Below are 18829 nucleotides of genomic sequence, written 5' to 3' on the forward strand. Positions count from 1 at the left end.
TGCCTGGTTCCCTGTAACTTTGCTTCTCGCAGTGAGGGAACCGCCAGAAGGCCCTCGGTGCTGGACCTCAGTGTCTAGGTAGAATGATGGGGGTGGAAATGCTCTTTCAGATATACTGGACAGAGGCTGTTTAGGGCATTAAAGGTCAGCACCAACACTTTGAATTGTGCTCAGAAACGTACTGGGAGCTAATGTAGGTCTTTCAAGACCGGTGTTATGTGGTCTCGGTGGCCGCTCCCAGTCCCCAGTCTAGCTGCTGCATTGTGGATTAGTTTTAGTTTCTGGGTCACCTTCAAAGGTAGCCCCACGTATAGCGTATTGAAGTCCAAGCGGGAGATAACCAGAGCATGCACCACTCTGGCAAGGCAGTCCACAGGCAGATAGGGTCTCAGCCTGCGTACCAGATAGAGCTGGTAGACAGCTGTCCTGGACACAGAATTGACCTGTGCCTCCATGGACAGCTGTGAGTCCAAAATGACTCCCTGGCTGCACACCTGGTCCTTCAGGGGCACAGTTACCCCATTCAGGACCAGGAAATCCTCCACACCTGCCCGCCTCCTGTCCCCCAAAAGCAGTACTTCTATCTTGTCAGGATTCAACCTCAATCTGTTAGCCACCATCCATCCTCCAACCGCCTCCAGACACTCACATAGGACCTTCACTGCCTTCACTGGTTCTGATTTGAAAGAGAGGTAGAGCTGGGTATCATCCGCATATGGATGAACACCCAGCCCAAACCTCCTGCTCTCCCAGCAACTTCATGTAGATGTTGAAAAGCATGGGGGAGAGTACAGAACCCTGAGGCACCCCACAAGTGAGAGCCCAGTGGTCTGAACACTCATCCCCCAACACCATTTTCTGGACAAGGCCCAGGAGAAAGGAGCGGAACCACTGTATGACAGTGCCCCCAGCTCCCAGCCCCTCAAGACGGTCCAGAAGGATGTTATGCTCAATGGTATCAAACACCGCTGAGAGATCCAGCAGAACTAGGAAACCTTTGTCCCTAGCCCACCAGAGATCATCAACCAGTGCGACCAAGGCAGTTTCAGTCCCATGATGAGGCCTGAATCCCAACTGGAAGGGATCCAAATGGTCCGCTTCTTCCAGGCGTGCCTGGAGTTGTTCAGCAACTACTCGCTCAATCACCTTGCCCAAGAATGGAAGATTTGAGACTGGGCAATAGTTGGGCATCGTGGCCGCATCTAAAAATGGTTTTTTAAGAAGCGGTTTAAGAACTGCCTCTTTCAGCGGGTCTGGAAAGGCTCCCTCATGGAGGGAAGCATTCACCACCCCACGAAGCCCATCGCCCAGCCCTTCCTGGCTAGCTTTTATCAGCCAGGATGGGCAAGGATCAAGGAGAGAAGTGGTTGGTTTCACTCGTCCAAGCAGCCTGTCCACATCATTGGGGGTAACAGGTTGGAATTGATCCCACACAACTTGACTAGACAGGACTGTAGCACTCTCCCGCCCCGGCCCTGATGCCATGGTGGAGTCTACCTGAGCGACTTGAGCGACCTGAGTGAATCTGAGCGACTTTATCTGTAAAAAACTTTGCAAAATCATTGCAGGAGATCATGTGGGCTGCACTGAGCCCTGATGGAGCAGGTGGTTCTGCTAAATTGCGAACCACCTGAAAAAGTCTCCTGCTGCTGTTTTCTGCAGATGCAATAGAGGTGGTGAAGAAAGTAGTTTTCGCCGTCACTACCGCCACTTGGTAGGCTCAACATTCAGCTCTAACCCGTGTCTGGTCAGCTTCAGAATGGGTCATCCACCACCGGTGCTCTAGCCGTCTCAACGATTGTTCCATTGCCCTCAGATCCGTGGAAAACCACGGGGCTCTCCGGGCTCCATGCAATCAGAGAGAGTGCTTCGGAGCCAGTCAATAGCCCTGGTTAACTCCACATTCCAGCGGGCCACCAGGGAATCGGCTGAAAGGCCATCAACATGGGATAAAGCATCCCCTACCACTCTCTGGAAACCATTTGGATCCATTAAGTGGCAGGGGCGGACCATCCAAATCGGTCCTACCTCCCTGCAGAGGGGAAGGGTCGCGGAGAAGTCCAGCTGCACCAGGAAGTGATCTGAGAATGGCACTTCTTTTGTTTTGCTTTTACTTAGTGTCAGATCACCAACATCCATAGAGGTGAACACCAGGTCCAAGGCATGTCCGCGGCTATGGGTTGGGCCAGACTTATTTAGGGACAGCCCCATGGAGGCCATGCTTTCCATGAAGTCCCGAGCGGCCCATTGTAAGGTCGTGTCGGCATGGATGTTAAAATCCCCTAGGACAACCAAACTAGGTGTCTCCAGGAGAACATCCACCATGACCTGAAGCAGCTCGGGCAGGGAATCCTTGGTGAAGCGGGGGGGGGGGGTCAGTACACCAAAAGGAATCCTGTACTGCCCCTATTGCCCAACTTCCAGAACATGCACTCAGAGAACTGGGTCTTCCCAATAGGACGCCTGCTGCAAACTAATGACTTCCTAAAAATCACTGCAAACCCCCCTCCCCGCCCACATGACCTGGGTTGCTGTGTGTAAGTGAAACCTGGTGGACAAGCAGCAGCAAGGACAGGCCCATCTGCTTCATCCAACCAAGCCTCTGTTACACATGCCAGGTCAAGTCCTCCATCCACGATCAAGTCATGGATCACAATGGTTTTATGGATCATTGACCTGGCATTGCACAGCAGCACCTTCAGGTTGTGTGGGTATCCCTTTGCTGATTCCAGTATCCCGTCCGGTCAAGACCAGACCTGGAGGCAGGGATAGTCCTCAAACAATGACTAAGCCCGCTTCCTCAGTAATGACGTGGTCTGGTCTTAGCATAACTCCTCCTCCTACCCGTGATCACTGAGGTTGGTTGTCCCAGTACATCCCCCCCTGTGGAACTTGCCCCAGCCATTTTGTTTGTTGGGACCCACTCCCAGGCAGCCCTGACCCCTCCCCTTAAAATCAAATTAAAACCAATACAACAAACAAACTAACAAAACAATAAAACAAACAAAAAAAGAGAGTGTTACAAACACACCATAATTAAATTAAATTAAACAAATTCCCGCACCCAACTAAACACCCACCCCACCCCACCCCCTCTTACGCACAGCAAATGAAAAAGCAATGTCATCAAATGATAGTAATGCAGCAGCAACCTTTCATAATCCTCAATCATCGTTAATAGCACAGCATGATCTTGGAATACAGCCTTTTCAAATCAATTGTTTCCTCACAGGAAAGGCAGCTGCTCTCTGTCCATGCAGGCCCTCTCTTTCTCTGGTCCATCGTTCCTTTGGACATTCCCCATCCTCTGCATCATAATCCTTCATCCACCTCTAGATCTTTATGAATCACCTGCACAGTCTATATCTTGTCCAGGGACTGTGGTCTGGGTCAGTCAGAGAACTAGTGACAAGGCTTGGTGCTTGGGGTCAGCTGAATGGGTGCCCAGGGAAGCTCCTGTTCTGGGAGATGGACCTCTGTCTATATGCCTCGCATTGCATGGAGAGAGCAGGAGAAGCGGAAGGAAAGCAGCTGGCAAATGGGAATCCCAGGCGGAAACACCCACCCCAATGGTTCCTTATAATAATGATGTGCTGCCTGATCTCGTGCCTGTCTTCTGACACAGGACTATCCTAATCTGGCACTGACAAAGCTGGATATTCAAGGCAAAGGGATAACTGTACTTAATGAAAAGTTCAACCTTGTAACACTGTCCTAAAGGATCTTCACTCACTCTCAGTGCATTTCGGAGCACAATTCAAACTGCTTTTGCTGATTTTTAAATTGTCATGGTTGCATCTTTCAGGCAACAAAAGTATTGATCTGACATATAGAGATCATTCCTAGTCTATTGGTTCAAGAAGGTTCTGGTGGTTTTACTCTGTGTGATTCAAAGTGGTGTTTTCTCTAGCTGGAACATTTTACCTGATCAGGGAGTTTCCTTTCTGCTGAGAGCAGGTGGTGGGATCAGTTGTTATGAGGTTATGCTGAACCTTCCTTGTTTCTGGGAACCAGAAGAAGCTGGTTTAAACTGGGGTGAGCCAGGCTTGGTATCCAGTCCCAAGGCTACTCGGACACTGAATTGTTTATAAATCGCAGTATTGAAAGGCGCCTGGTCCCGCTTCCTATTCTGCTATTCTCTACTCTGCCTGTGTCTTTCTTACTTGAGTGCTGTTTTGGTATGCTATGTTTTACTGTAAATTCAGTTTTTGGATTGTTATGATTCTTTGCCTTCAGTACTAAATTTATCTGCTGAATGGTTTTTTTTTTTGCTGCCTCTGAGTGTTTTTTCCTACACTGCTAACTATATGTCGGTCTTGGAGATTGTTATGGAGGAGCAAGATCTGTGACCTAAATCCCTAAACTGCCTCGGCCCTGTAGACCTGAAGGAGCGTCTCCACCCCCCATCCTTCAGTCTGAACACTGAGGTCCTCCTCTGAGGGTCTTCTGCTGGTTCCCTCCCTGAAAGAAGTGAGGGTACAGGGAACCAGGCAGAGGGCCTTCTCGGTGGTGGCGCCCGCCCTGTGAAACGCCCTCCCTTCAGAGGTCAAGGAAATGAACAACTATCTGACATTTAGAAGATAGCAGAAGGCAGCCCTGTGTCAGGAAGTTTATAATGTTTGATGTTTTCCTGTTTTTTATGTGTACTGGAAGCTGCCCAGAGTGGCTGGGGAAGCCCAACCAAATGGACTACATATACATATGCAGATGGACTACATTGTATAAATGCTACAATCATTCTTATCATCTTGTGATTTTTTGTAGTTTTTTTGGAATTTGTACTGCAATATTAGCTCAAGAAATGTTATGGGTGGACAAAATCACAGGGTTGCCATAAACTATAATCCCACCCATGAACGCGCATTCACATACATTCTGTAAATTTGGGAAGGTCACACACCTCACCTGTGCTAATACTGGCAGTCTTTGGCCTGCACAGGCACACCCGGTGTGTAGAGCCTCCAGCCACAGGCACTGTCTATCATGAAAATGGGTCCTTTGACTGGGAAGATTCATGCAGTCGCTGTCATCGGATGATGAAGGATTGTATCTCAGCTTGTCAGTCACTCTGACATTGGCTACAAAGAATCAGAGGAACAGAAATGCTTTTGAGGTGCAGCTTCTATATCAATCCTGAGAGCCATTCCATGGACTCTGCACCCCCGTTTCTGATGACAGGTGTACATTATCCTCATCCTCAGTGGAAAAGACAATTAAAGATGGAAGCCTGAGAGAGAGGGAAAGGTTTCTGGCTGCTTCCTGGGTGGGATTGCGGAAACCAAGAGCCGCTTCTGAGAAGGCCTCCCCCCTCCCCTCTTCCCTTCTGGATTTCCTCTTCTCTCCAGGGGACCAAGGAATGGACTGGGCAGAATCGCTGCGTCTGGACAGGGCAGGGGCTTATGGGGTGGGAAGAGGATGGAGGTTGCAGGAAGGAAGGGTGGGGGGACAGGACCCCCACTTTCCAGGGATCCCTCTCTGGTTGCCTTGAAGGGGGGGCATTCCTGGGTGGGAGGGAGAAGCCAAGGCGGCCCCTTCGGAGATTCCTCGTGGGCGCACGATGGAGATGTCTCCCCAAAGACTGGTCTTCCTCCCCCCCCCCATTGCTGCGTTTCCGTGACCCGGGGGTGCCCCCTCCCTTCTCCTCCCACTTCCATGACCCCCTCTCTTTCCCTGAGTCTCCCCTGCACCCAGACGCCCCCTTGGCCCGGCTCATCCCTCGCCATGCGCGACCCATCTCTCCGTCCCTAATGCGCCCCCCAAGACGAGCCGGGGAGGGACAGGGGGGGGGTCTCTATCCAGGCGCCTCCCGCACCCCTTAACCCTTTCCTGGCCCGCTTCTCCGCGCCCCAGGGAGTCCTCGTGGGTGGGCGCCCCATTTCCGCCCCTTCGCAGCACGCGTGCCGGGATCCAGGCCCCACGGAAGGCGCTTGGGGAGCTGGAGGGGGTCTCTGGGTCCTTTTCTCCTCCCTCCCTCCGACCCCTTTACCTCTTTGTCCTCGCTCCCGATCCTCCTTTCCTTTCGTGCAACGTCCACGTGGGTGGGTGGGGATTTACCTGCCGCCCCTCCTCCCCTTTGAGAACGCGCGCCCCCCTAGAGCTACGGGGCAGAGCAGCAATCCGGCGCAGAAGAGCCACTTGCGGGAGAAGCAGGCAGTTTGGGAGTGGGATCACACCCCCCCCCCCATTCCAGGAACAGAAGAGCCGGATTGGAGGAGGAGGAGCAATGTATTGGGGGTGGGATTTGGGATGGTGGGGGCAGGTTGAGAGGAGGATGTGCAGGGAGGGGAGGGAACGTTTGAGTGGGGTGGGGAGGAGAGGAAGGTTTTCCTCCCTTCCTTTAATGGATTGGAGAGCGGGGGAGGGGCTGATCCCGGAGATCCAGCTGCAAAGTGGGTCCCGTCCCGCCTACAAGGTTTACATTGCAAAATGCTCCCCTCCCCCACCCCATGGACTTAGATCCATCCGTGTTTTAGGTCTTGGCGCTGTTCAAACCAGGAATGGGGGGCAGTTAAACGACTCCCCCCAAATCCCAGCTCCCCACCCCAGCCTCTGACTAAGGCCAGGACAATGACCGTGGACACAGGCACCGTCCATGCACAACAGCCAAGAGGCTCAGCAAAGCAGCCCATACAATTGTAGCAAGAAGTGGATACCACGTGTTAACGGAGAAATCTGCGGACGTTACGGACGTGTTGGTATGCTTGGGGGATTATGGCTGCCTTGTGTCACGTCTCCCCCCTTTGATAGTCCTTCCCTCATGGTGTAAGATAAAAGTGGAACGGTGCAGATCTGATGTACGGCTGATTTTCTATGAATTTATAACAGAAGCATTGTGTGTATGTCGTGTTTGTACAAACTGAATGATGGGGGGGGTCCTGCAACACATGATTCCCAGTCCCAAAGAAGGGCAGTGCCAAAGAATGCTCCAACTACCGTACAATTGCACTCATTTCACACACTAGCAAAGTTATGCTTAAAATGCTACAAGGCAGGCTTAAGCAGTATGTGGACTGAGAACTCCCAGAAGTGCAAGCTGGATTTAGAAGAGGCAGAGGAACCAGAGACCAAATTGCAAACATGCGCTGGATTATGGAGAAAGCTAGAGAGTTCCAGAAAGACATCTACTTCTGCTTCATTGACTATGCAAAAGCCTTTGACTGTGTCGACCACAGCAAACTATGGCAAGTTCTTAAAGAAATGGGAGTGCCTGATCACCTCATCTGTCTCCTGAGAAATCTCTATGTGGGACAAGAAGCTACAGTTAGAACTGGATATGGAACAACTGATTGGTTCCAAATTGGGAAAGGAGTATGACAAGGCTGTATATTGTCTCCCTGCTTATTTAACGTAGATGCAGAATTCATCATGCAAAAGGCTGCACTGGATGAATCCTGTAATAAACAAATTAAAGTCTTATATATATAATAAATGTTCATAAATGTACCAACCAAGCACATACATAGATATGTGGACCACATGTCTGGAGAAGCACAGGAAGACCGACCTGAAATCATTTTGACTCCCAAACTGACCAAATGTTTTCTCTGCAAGGAGGGAGGGGGTGAGGGAACCTTCCCATTGTCTCAGGAATTGGGAAATCACCATCTCAAAGGAATGGCCAGACTACCAGGAAAGGGAATCAGATAAGGCATTACCAGATAACCTGGCAGACAGGAAAAATGACAACATTCACATTTCTGTTGCAGACCACCTTTTCTGTGATGCAGGTATGATGTTTGTGGGGGGTGGTCTGGGGTTACACCCCTCTGTGATGTATGGAGGGATGGTCTGGAGCTCCAGGGCAGGGAATTTAAAATGTCTATATAAGGGCTGGCACACCTTGGTTCGGGGTCCTCCTCAGGGGACCACCCTGTTGCAACAGATCAATAAAGATCAGGCTTATGAGCTGCTTTGCTTCTCAATAGTCTCTGGTTGCCTCTGTTATTTCCTCCTACCGATGAAGAGCTTACAAGGGACTCTGTAAAGGGCTCTTGTGTCCCCCATAAGGGAAGAAGGGCAGCTTTATTTACAACAGATGGCACCCCAGATGGGACCTTCGGTTGGCCGGATTCTGGGGGCAAGGAAGGACTGGTGATCCAGTGCGCAGCAGGCCATTTGCCAGGAGGAGCCACCAGTCCTCTAGTGACCCCAGGGTCTGGAAAGAAGTGGAGTTCCAGCGGGGCCAACCAGAGGAAGCAACGCTTGATCAGGCCAGCCTCATATTTATTTATTTAAATAATCTTTATTGATTTAAATTACAAACATATACAAAGAATTTACAATCTCATACTGCAAAAAGAAGATTAAAGAAAAAACAATGAAGAAAAAAAGGAAAGAAGAAAATATTCGTTAATATTGTTCCGGTTTACTCCACAAACAGTATTTGTTGTGTTTACAAGTATCACTCAAGTTCTGCTAATATGGTGTGGTTGGTACAATATGATCTTATATAATCCTTAAATATTCTCCATTCTCCAAGTATTTTCCGGTTCAGTACTCCTCCAACTCTTCCCGTCAGTTTTGCTAGTTGTAAATATTCTAACATGAGTATCTGACAATCTGTAATTATCAGTATTATTTTCCATTTCATCGCCACAAGAATTCTTGCTGCTGTGGTGACATACATGAACAGTGGTCTTATTTCTTTTTTAATTTCTAATGGTAATATGCCTAAAAGAAAGATCTCTGGGTTTTGTAATAAGTGAGTCTGAATAATTTCTTGAACTCAAGAGTTATCCCATAATTGCCTAATGATTGCACAAGTCCACCACATGTATGACTCCACATCTATTTTACATCTCCAGCAAGCCGGTTACCCTCCGTTATACATTTTCACTAGTTTCAAGGGGGTACGACGCCATCTATAGAACATCTTCATGATGTTCTCCCTAAGGTTATAGCATGCTGTGAATTTAATACCTTCCGCAGTCTCTCCCACTTATCCATATATATATATGTTGTATCCAAAATCCTGTGCCTGTTTCACCATAACTGCCTTGACTGGTTCTTCTTTCCCATTCCAAAAGGTAATCATAGATTTTTGAAATATTTTTTCCTTTCATAAAAATTAATTCTCTTTCAAATTTATATGTTTCTTTTGCAATTCCTTGTTTTAAATCCATGGCCAATCTTTGGTGTAACTGAAAATATTGTAACCAATCCGTTAGGACGGCGATTTTTAATTTAATCCTATTTTTTCAATGTAGGCTTGTCTTTATCTATTTCTAGGATTAATCCTAACGTAGGCCAATCTGCTTTCATATTTCTTTTTCTTACTGCCCTGGCTTCTCTTGGTGATGTCCACAAGGGTATTTTTGGCTCAAGTATTCCTTTATATTTATTCCAGATTTTATATCATGATTTTCTTATCACATGGCTCAAAAATCCCCTGTGGACCTTCACTTTTCCGTATATTAAAGAAGCGTGCCATCCAGACTGATTCTCGTGACCTTCCAAGTCTAATAGGTCTGTATCTTTTAGTGTAATCCAGTCTTTTATCCAAACCAATCCTGCCACCACATGGTAAAATTCCAAATCTGGCAATGAAAAACCTCCTATCTCATTTTTATCTGTTAATAACTGGTGTTTAATTCTCAGTTTCCCCCCAGTAGTAATGTATGGAAGTGAGAGCTGGACCATAAAGAAAGCTGATCGCCGAAGAATGGATGCTTTTGAATTCTGGTGCTGGAGGAGACTCTTGAGAGTCCGATGGACGGCAAGAAGATCAAACCTCTCCATTCTGAAGGAAATCAGCCCTGAGTGCTCACTGGAATGACAGGTCCTGAAGCTGAGGCTCCAAGACTTTGGCCACCTCATGAGAAGAGAAGACTCCCTGGAAAAGACCCTGATGTTGGGAAAGATGGAGGGCACAAGGAGAAGGGGACGACAGAGGACGAGATGGTTGGACAGTGTTCTCGAAGCTACCAGCATGAGGGAGGCAGTGGAAGACAGGAGTGCCTGGCGTGCTCTGGTCCAGGGGGTCACGAAGAGGCGGACACGACTAAACAACTAAACAACAACACAATTATCGGTTTCTTTTCACTCCATATGAATCTAGATATTTCCCTTTTCCACTCCCTAAAACAATTCATTTCTCCTAAAATGGGTATTGTTTGGAATAAGAAAATCATGTTGGGGAGGATATTCATTTTCACAACCGAGACTCTTCCCCAGAGTGAGAGTTTGGTCCAGGTTTCCATATTTTTAAAAATTTCTTTCCATACTTTACTAGAATTATCCTCATATAAATTTAAACTTTTATTTGAAATCCAGATCCTTAGGTATTTAACCTTATTTTTAATACCCAGGCCTGTTTCTTTCTTGAAGTTCTTTTTTTCCCTTCCATTGTGAGGGTTTTTGTCAGTAATTTAGTTTTTTTGGTAGTTTATTTTCAGCCACAGGCCTGCCATAAATTAATCTTGTAATCGTGACTCAACTCACGGAAAATGAGAAAAAATTGGTAACAAAACCAAAAGATGAACAAATTAAACAGACTATTAAAATGTTACAAACTCAGTTCTCCATGTTGGTGAACCAAGAAGTGGAATGGAAATTAAAACAAATGAAACAGAAGTATTTTGAATCAGCCAAGAAAACTGGGAAGCTACTGGCATGGCAACTAAGAAAACGTCAAAGTCAAAATATAATTAATAAAATAATTAATTAATAAAATTAGGATAGGAGAACAATTGACGGAAGACCCAAAAGAAATAAGAAGAGCCTTCCAAGGATTCTATAAGGAACTTTACAGGAAAGAAAAGGAAGACATAAATAAAATAAAGAGATACTTGGAAACACATAAAGAAGAAAGAGAACAACTAAATGCCCCAATAACAAAACAGGAAATCCAAAGGTCCATCAAGAGGATGAAACAAGGTAAAGCCCCAGGACCGGATGGGCTTACCTCAAAGTATTACAAAACACTGAGTGAACAGTTGATACCGGTTCTCTGTGAAGTAATGAACTCTATTCTACAAGGAGGAAAAATACCAAATTCCTGGAAGGAGGCATATATAATGTTGATCCCCAAACAAGACACAGATCATTTGAGCGTTAAGAATTTTAGACCAATATCACTGTTAAATAATGATTACAAACTATTTGCGGACATTATGGCAAACAGATCGAAAATAATATTAAATGAGCTAATTCATAAAGACCAAGGAGGTTTTTTACCAGGCAGGCAATTAAAAGATAATGTAAGACATATTATTAATACATTGGAATATTGGGACGCTCAGCAAATTACTTGCAGCGCCTGGAACATAAAGTACACCGCTGATGGTTGTGTGCAAACTTGCAAGTTTCACAGTCCCTTCTCCTGCGATTTGCAACATCTTTCCATCAGCCAGGTGGATCTCACCTTCCTGAGGCTTGAAGGAGATAAAGAGGTGCCGATCCTTCGAGATGTGGCGGGTACAGCCTGAATCAACAACAAAGCTGCCTTTGGCTGTTGGAGCAGTCTTTACAGCAAGCAAACCCTTGTTTTGCACCGGTGTGGGCTTTTGCAGCTTGCCCCCCTGCTGCTCCTGGCCAGCTGACGTGCCTCTAGCCTTTGGTGAAGCTGTGCCAGCAAGCAAAACCTTGCTTTCCACTGGCGTGGGCTTTTGCAGCTTGCCCCCCTGCTTCTGGTCAGCAGACGTGCCTTTAGCCTTTGGTGAAGCAGTGCCAGCAAACAACGCTTTGTTTTTCCCTGGCGCGGGCTCTTCACCCTCCCTCTGCTCCTGGCCATCTGCAGGCGTCTGCGTCTGCCTCTGTTTACCTTTGCCTTTCCGGCCTCTGCAAAGGCGTTGACCTTGGTTCTCACGAGAACCAGAGCTCTCAGCTGCCGACTCCTTGGCTCCCCCTGGAGGCTGGAATGCTGCCTGGGATGACGTGACGGTCAGCTCCCCCTGCAGCTTGCAACCGGTGCCCTCAGCATCCCTGCATTCACTCGCATTCTGGGAAACAGCTAGGACCTCCGATGCAGTCAAACTCTGGGCTGGGATTACTGACTTGTGAGCTTTCATCAAAGCATTCCACATCCCATGTGCAGTGGTGTTGCCAGCCAGCGTCTTAATTTCCTCAAGAGATACGGATAAGACTATTATATCTATCGCCTTCGAATCAGCGGCTTTCCATCTCTCTGTCAGAGGAACCGGGGGGGCCTCACTCACGGTATGCCACACCCTAAACTGACGCAGCAAACTTTCACACCATTTTGCCCAGGTTTCATAATTCTGCCCATGCAACTTAGGACAGTCAGCATTTTCAGAAGCTTGGGAAAACTCCATTCCAGCTTTTATTTGAGCCGTGAGCCTTTTATAAACTTCAGAGACTCCTTATCTTGGCAGCCATTAATCACGAAGCCTCTTTGGCGCAGCTCCCAGGCCAATTAAGCCTTCAGGAGATCAAAGGCTCCTTGCCGAGGTAAAACAGAAAAGCGTCCCTTTCTTTCGCTTTCCCCACAACATACCTCTCTGATGCAGTCTGTTGCAGCATTTACTCTCCTGTAGGTGCTGTGAATCTGGGCCCGAAACCCTTGTTGTTGGGAAACTGCCAGGGAGATATAGTCCATCATGGCCCCAAGCCGATTGCCGGACGTCCATCAATCTCCCGTAGACAGGCAGATCCAGCAGTTAGCGACACGAAGCCTCAGAAACGGATTGCCACATTCCAGGCTTGTGTACACTGTTTATCAGCAGAAACACAGCCGAAAGCTTGCACCGCAGAAGAGCATAATTTACAGACTTTATTTAGCGTAGAACAGAACAAAAGAAAACATGACCGTTCTGTGTCAGCATCTCTGGCCAACTGGCAAAAACGAAAGGAACAACAGCAGAACATAAACATCCTGTGAACAGGACATGCGCAGACTCTGTGACTCCCAAAGCCTGCTCCCTTTTAAGGTGGAACGGAAATATCCTAACAGTGCCCAAAGATTAAGGCTTTCTGGGAAATGATATATAATGAATTGAAAAAGGTATTGAAATATACCTTTCTGAAGAAACCAGAGGCCTTTCTCCTGGGCATGGTCGGCCAATTGGTGCCAAAGAAGGACAGAACATTTTTTATGTATGCAACAACAGCAGCAAGAATACTCATTGCAAAGTATTGGAAGACACAAGATCTACCCACCCTGGAAGAATGGCAGATGAAGGTGATTGACTACATGGAATTGGTGGAAATGACTGGCAGAATCCGAGACCAGGGAGAGGAGTCGTTGAAAGAAGACTGGGAGAAATTTAAAGACTATTTACAGAAATATTGTAAAATTAATGAATGTTAGAAGGATGTTGGATAGAAACTAAGCAGTTTCCAGCTGTAATGCTTTAAGAGATATATATAAAAAAAAAGGTTTCACAAATGGGTAAAAGTTTAATGGTAAGGATTTGCTGAACTAACAAATCGAACTGGAATACAAAGAAGGGAGGTATGAGGAGGTCCGAGGAAATAAGTGTACGGAACTTATGTTACTGATAATTAATGTGTGTTTTTAACTGTTTTTTTATTTTGTATGTTTATTTTTCTTTTTTTTGTTATATCTTAAAAACTTTCAATAAATATCTTTTTTTTTTAAAAAAGGAAAGGGACTCTTTTCCCTAGAGTGTAAGAAGCAGAAAAGGTTGGTGGGACCCCATGGGAAAAAGAGGGAGAAGGACTTTGTAGAGTCCTTCGTAGAGAAGACGAACAACAGTCAGGACAGGAAAGACCTGGGAAAAGGCTAGGGGGGTTTTGTTTTTGTTTTGGATTTGGTTGAAAATTGGGATCCCCACATTCTAAGAGTTCTAACCGCCAGACGCAAAGGCATGTGCTAGTTGCAGCAGGAGGGGGGGTCTCCCTGGATGCTTCAGCAGCCGGCCTCCTCTGGGTCTCCTGGCCCCCTCCTCTCCTACCTCTGAGCCTGAACTGCTCTCTGCCCCAGACTCTTCCCGCTCACCTAACCCAGTTTCCTCCTCAGCTTGCAACACCTCCCCTCCCGGTCTGCTCCCCTTTCTCCCTCTATCTGCTCATTGCCATCCCACCACCAGTCCCTGGGCTCTGAGCCTTCTTCCCTTGTGGGTCCCCCAGCTAGTGCCTCCCCTCCCCCACCAGCCAGTCCATGACAACAACAGCAGCCACAACACTGTGGTCCTCTGGTAGGAAAACTCCCGAGTAGCATGATTGAATAAAAACTTCTGGGACTATGGAAAAATGCTAGCTTCCTCAAACCCCAGAATGAGCAGGAGCTCTGGGGTTGCCCCATGGGGTTCATGAGTGAAGATGGGCCCCCCAGGAGATTTCCCTGGTACCTGCAGCCTCCTTCCCCCTCTTGAAATTAGGCTTGGGGGGACATCTCCCATTCAATTTCAGTATTTCAAGTTTTCTTCAGAACGCGCAGGGCAGGAGGCAGCGATGAAATTCTGGTGAAGAAGCAGTGCTTGGAGATCATGTGGTTGGGGGGGGGTGAGAGAGTTTGGTGCATAAACCAAAGGTACTTTACATATAAAATTATGCTCACTATTCTGAGATGTTGCCTTCATTATTTCATTATTATACAGTTCTACATATAAACACCAGAAGTTTGCATATACCTCATGCTTTTAGGAATGATTTCCTGCTGAGTTCAATGCTCAGAGTGGACTCTGAGAGGAAGACATCCCACACTCCATACATCTAAATGGGTTCTCCCATGTGAGAGTCCCTGGATATACCTTAAATAAAGGTAAAGGTAAAGGGACCCCTGACCATTAGGTCCAGTCGTGACCAACTCTGGGGTTGCGGCGCTCATCTCGCTTTATTGGCTGAGGGAGCCAGGGGACAGCTTCCGGTCATATGGCCATGACTAAGCCGCTTCTGGCGAACCAGAGCAGTGCACGGAAACACCGTTTACCTTCCCGCCGGAGCAGTACCTACTTATCTACTTGCACTTTGACGTGCTTTTGAACTGCTAGGTTGGCAGGAGCAGGGACCGAGCAACGGGAGCTCACCCCGTCACAGGAATTCGAACCGCCGACCTTCTGATTGGCAAGTCCTAGGGTCTATGGTTTAACCCACAGCGCCACTCGAATCCCTGTACTTTAAATACTCCGTTATAAATAAAGCACTGTTTGCAGTCTTTTCATTTAAACTGCTTCTCCTCTTTGAGTTTGTTGATGGTTTGAGGGGTTTCAACTCTTAAAGTTCTTCCTGTCCGGTCCGTGAATCTGTTGATTTTGACTCTGACAGAAGCTCTTACCACACTCGATACATTTAAATGGTTTCTCCCCTGTGTGAGTCCATTGATGTTTTTTAAGGCTTCCATTTTCACTAAAGCTCTTTCCACACTCGATACATTTATATGGTTTCTCCCCTGTGTGAGTACGTTGATGTTTCCTAAGGCTTCCATTTTCACTAAAGCTCTTTCCACACTCGATACATTTTTTTAAAATAATCTTTATTAAAGTTTCAAAAGGTTACAAAAAAAAACAGAAAAACAAAAGAAAACACAAAAAAACAACAAAAAAATTCCACCTTTTAGGTCTCATTTTCAATAACTTCTTTTCATGACTTCCCCACGCCTCCCCTTATTGTATTCCAACTCCAGTTGTTTGTTCAAACAAGTTTTTATCCTTAGTGTCCTAACCATAATTTGTTAATTTACTTAACCATAATTTGTTAATATAATTCTTTATAGTAGGTTTAAACCTTAGTTCATTATTATCCTTAATTTAGTTTATTTAGCAATTTTTAAAATATATACCTTAATCATATATGAAAAAAGAGAAAAGAGATATAAAAACATAAAAAGAGATACCTTTCCTAAGGCTGTCCCTAGTTCCCATCCACGGATTCCCCATTCTTATAATAATAAAGAACATATAATTTTTACACTGCAAAGTAAGAATCAGACCGCCTATGGACTTCTAAACCCCACCCTTCTCTCCCCAGTTTCAGTCCCAAACCAAAGTCCAGCTAGTCCATCTTTTTAGCCTGGTGACCTTACGTCTGAGGCTCTCAAATCTCTCTCAGTCCCTTTCAGCCGGCTTCTTTGGAGGTCTCTCATACTAAATATCCAAGGTCGAAGAGGTACCTTCTCAGTGCTGACCATGTTTCTTCCAGCCAGGCCTACTTGTTTAAAGGTGGAGCTCCAGCTCTGTTTCTTAAGTCTATATGTCCCAAATAGTCCAGCTTTCACCTTGGTCGAATTAGAGTTCATCTTGGCAGATCTCCGGCTCTCTTTTGTCTTCTGTAACATTTCAGCCACCCCTTCTTTCTGCTCCTCCTGTTCAGCAGGTGTCTTTTCCTCCTCTTCAATCTTTGATTTCATTTCTTGTCCAGCTGCCTGTGTTTTGAGCATCAAGTCCCTTTCCAACTCAGTAGGTATATTTTCTGTTAACTTCGGTTTTGTGGGGCTTGTAGACAAAACATGGCCTTGCTCGCTCATCTCTCGCAGCTTTCCCACGAGAAAGATAAGCTCTTGCAAGTCAGCTCGTATTTCCCGACCTAGTTCCATTCTTGTAATGTCCAAGAATCCCCTCTAGAGGGATTCTGGTTACTTAGTATTCTTTTCTCTTCCGATCCAAAAGTCAGATTTATTTGTATCAGTCTTTCTTTACTTTCAATATTTTGTAACAATATAACCGGTTAAAATTTAAGCTTTCGGTTTTTCCCAACTTTGACAGCTAATTTGACAGCTGTCAAAAGTTTTCTGTAGATCCTCAGCAGGCTCTTTTCACGGGTTACTCCCAGGCTTGAGAAAAGTGGTACTTAATCCAAACAAATGAACTCTTGTCCTCCAGCACATTAGCTTAGTCCTTTAAATCCGTGGAATTTATATTTTTTATCCAATCACAACAATTCTTCTCGCAACCTTAGTTGACAGATCCTTGCTTTAAACTGTTGACAATAGGGGGGAGACGGACTTCCCTTTTTTTTTCACCTCCCCCGCTCGTACCAAATCCAAAACCGAATTATTTGTAATCCAATTTCCAAATTACTCACGGGTTGTTGTTCTTGATTTTAAGTCCAAATTTTAGCAGGAAGAAGTCAGCGCTCTCCGACAAATGGCATGCGGCTTCGCTCGGCAGGGGAAGCAGTAGACTCACAGCACCACGCCGCACCCCGGCATCCATTCCGTAGCCTTTAAAAAGGCTCCTTCATGAGTCGGGAGGGCGCTAACGGTGCCCGCCGAGTCACCATGTCCATGGGCTCCGTGCCCGTGGTTTTTAAGGGTCCCCGTGTCGCCGGCATGGCAAGACCCAGCCCCCTGTCAAGCCGATTCCCTCCGGAGCTCGGAGGGAATCCGCTATTAGCCGATCGCGCTAACCCGGAAGCTAACACTCGATACATTTAAATGGTTTCTCCCCTGTGTGAGTACGTTGATGTTTCCTAAGGCTTCCATTTTCACTAAAGCTCTTTCCACACTCGATACATTTATATGGTTTCTCCCCTGTGTGAGTCCGTTGATGTCTTCTAAGGCTTCCATTTCCACTAAAGCTCTTTTCACACTCCATACATTTAAATGGCTTCTCCCCTGTGTGAGTCTGTTGATGGGATCTAAGGTGTCCATTCTGACTGAAGTCCTTTCCACACTCCATGCATTTAAATGGTTTCTCCCCTGTGTGAGTCCGTTGATGTGTTCTAAGGCTTCCACTATGACTAAAGCTCTTTCCACACTCGAAACATTTAAATGGTTTCTCCCCTGTGTGAGTCCGTTGATGTTTCCTAAGGCTTCCATTTTCACTAAAGCTCTTTCCACACTCGATACATTTATATGGTTTCTCCCCTGTGTGAGTCCGTTGATGTCTTCTAAGGCATAGATTTTCACTAAAGCTCTTTTCACACTCCATACATTTAAATGGTTTCTCCCCTGTGTGAGTCTGTTGATGGGATCTAAGGTGTCCATTCTGACTGAAGTCCTTTCCACACTCCATGCATTTAAATGGTTTCTCCCCTGTGTGAGTCCGTTGATGTGTTCTAAGGCTTCCATTTTCACTAAAGCTCTTTTCACACTCCATACATTTAAATGGTTTCTCCCCTGTGTGAGTCTGTTGATGGGATCTAAGGTGTCCATTATGACTGAAGTCCTTTCCACACTCCATGCATTTAAATGGTTTCTCCCCTGTGTGAGTCCGTTGATGTTTCCTAAGGCTTCCATTTTCACTAAAGCTCTTTCCACACTCGATACATTTATATGGTTTCTCCCCTGTGTGAGTCCGTTGATGTCTTCTAAGGCTTCCATTTTCACAAAAGCTCTTTTCACACTCCATACATTTAAATGGTTTCTCCCCTGTGTGAGTCCATTGATGTGTTCTAAGGCTTCCACTATCACTAAAGCTCTTTCCACACTCGATACATTTAAATGGTTTCTCCCCTGTGTGAGTCCGTTGATGTTTCCTAAGGCTTCCATTTTCACTAAAGCTCTTTCCACACTCGATACATTTAAATGGTTTCTCCCCTGTGTGAGTACGTTGATGTTTCCTAAGGCTTCCATTTTCACTAAAGCTCTTTCCACACTCGATACATTTATATGGTTTCTCCCCTGTGTGAGTCCGTTGATGTCTTCTAAGGTTTCCACTATGACTAAAGCTCTTTTCACACTCCATACATTTAAATGGTTTCTCCCCTGTGTGAGTCTGTTGATGGGATCTAAGTTGTCCATTCTGACTGAAGTCCTTTCCACACTCCATGCATTTAAATGGTTTCTCCCCTGTGTGAGTCCGTTGATGTATATTGAGGTGTCCACTCTGATTGAAGTTCTTCCCACACTCCCTGCACTTAAAAAGTTTTCTCTCTCTGTGAGTCCGCTGGTGTGTTCTAAGTTTTGCATTGAAAGAGAAGCTCTTTCCACACTCCATACCTTTAAATGGGTTCATTCCTTTTTGTGTTC

The 18829-nt window shown here is 46.2% G+C and overlaps 2 protein-coding genes across 3 annotated transcripts in view; both read right to left on the bottom strand.

Moving 5' to 3' along the window:
• The window catches only part of LOC308595607 (uncharacterized protein), a 191814-nt gene that overhangs the window by 4302 nt on the left and 168683 nt on the right, over positions 1–18829 (bottom strand). The window contains exon 1 of one of the 2 annotated variants that reach the window (XM_081210054.1): positions 5987–6127. The exons of the other annotated variant lie outside the window; for it this stretch is intronic. The gene's annotated coding sequence lies outside the window, so the exon portion shown is untranslated. Of the gene's footprint in view, positions 1–5986; positions 6128–18829 lie in introns of those variants that run through there. 2 annotated transcript variants of the gene reach the window in all.
• The window catches only part of LOC308595630 (uncharacterized protein), a 70444-nt gene continuing 65213 nt past the window's right edge, over positions 13599–18829 (bottom strand). The window contains exon 6 of the transcript XR_014012092.1: positions 13599–14270. The gene's annotated coding sequence lies outside the window, so the exon portion shown is untranslated. The remainder of the gene's footprint in view (positions 14271–18829) is intronic.

The sequence above is a fragment of the Podarcis bocagei genome (genome assembly GCF_964188305.1).
Source record: "Podarcis bocagei genome assembly, chromosome: 10".
Lineage (NCBI taxonomy): Eukaryota > Metazoa > Chordata > Lepidosauria > Squamata > Lacertidae > Podarcis > Podarcis bocagei.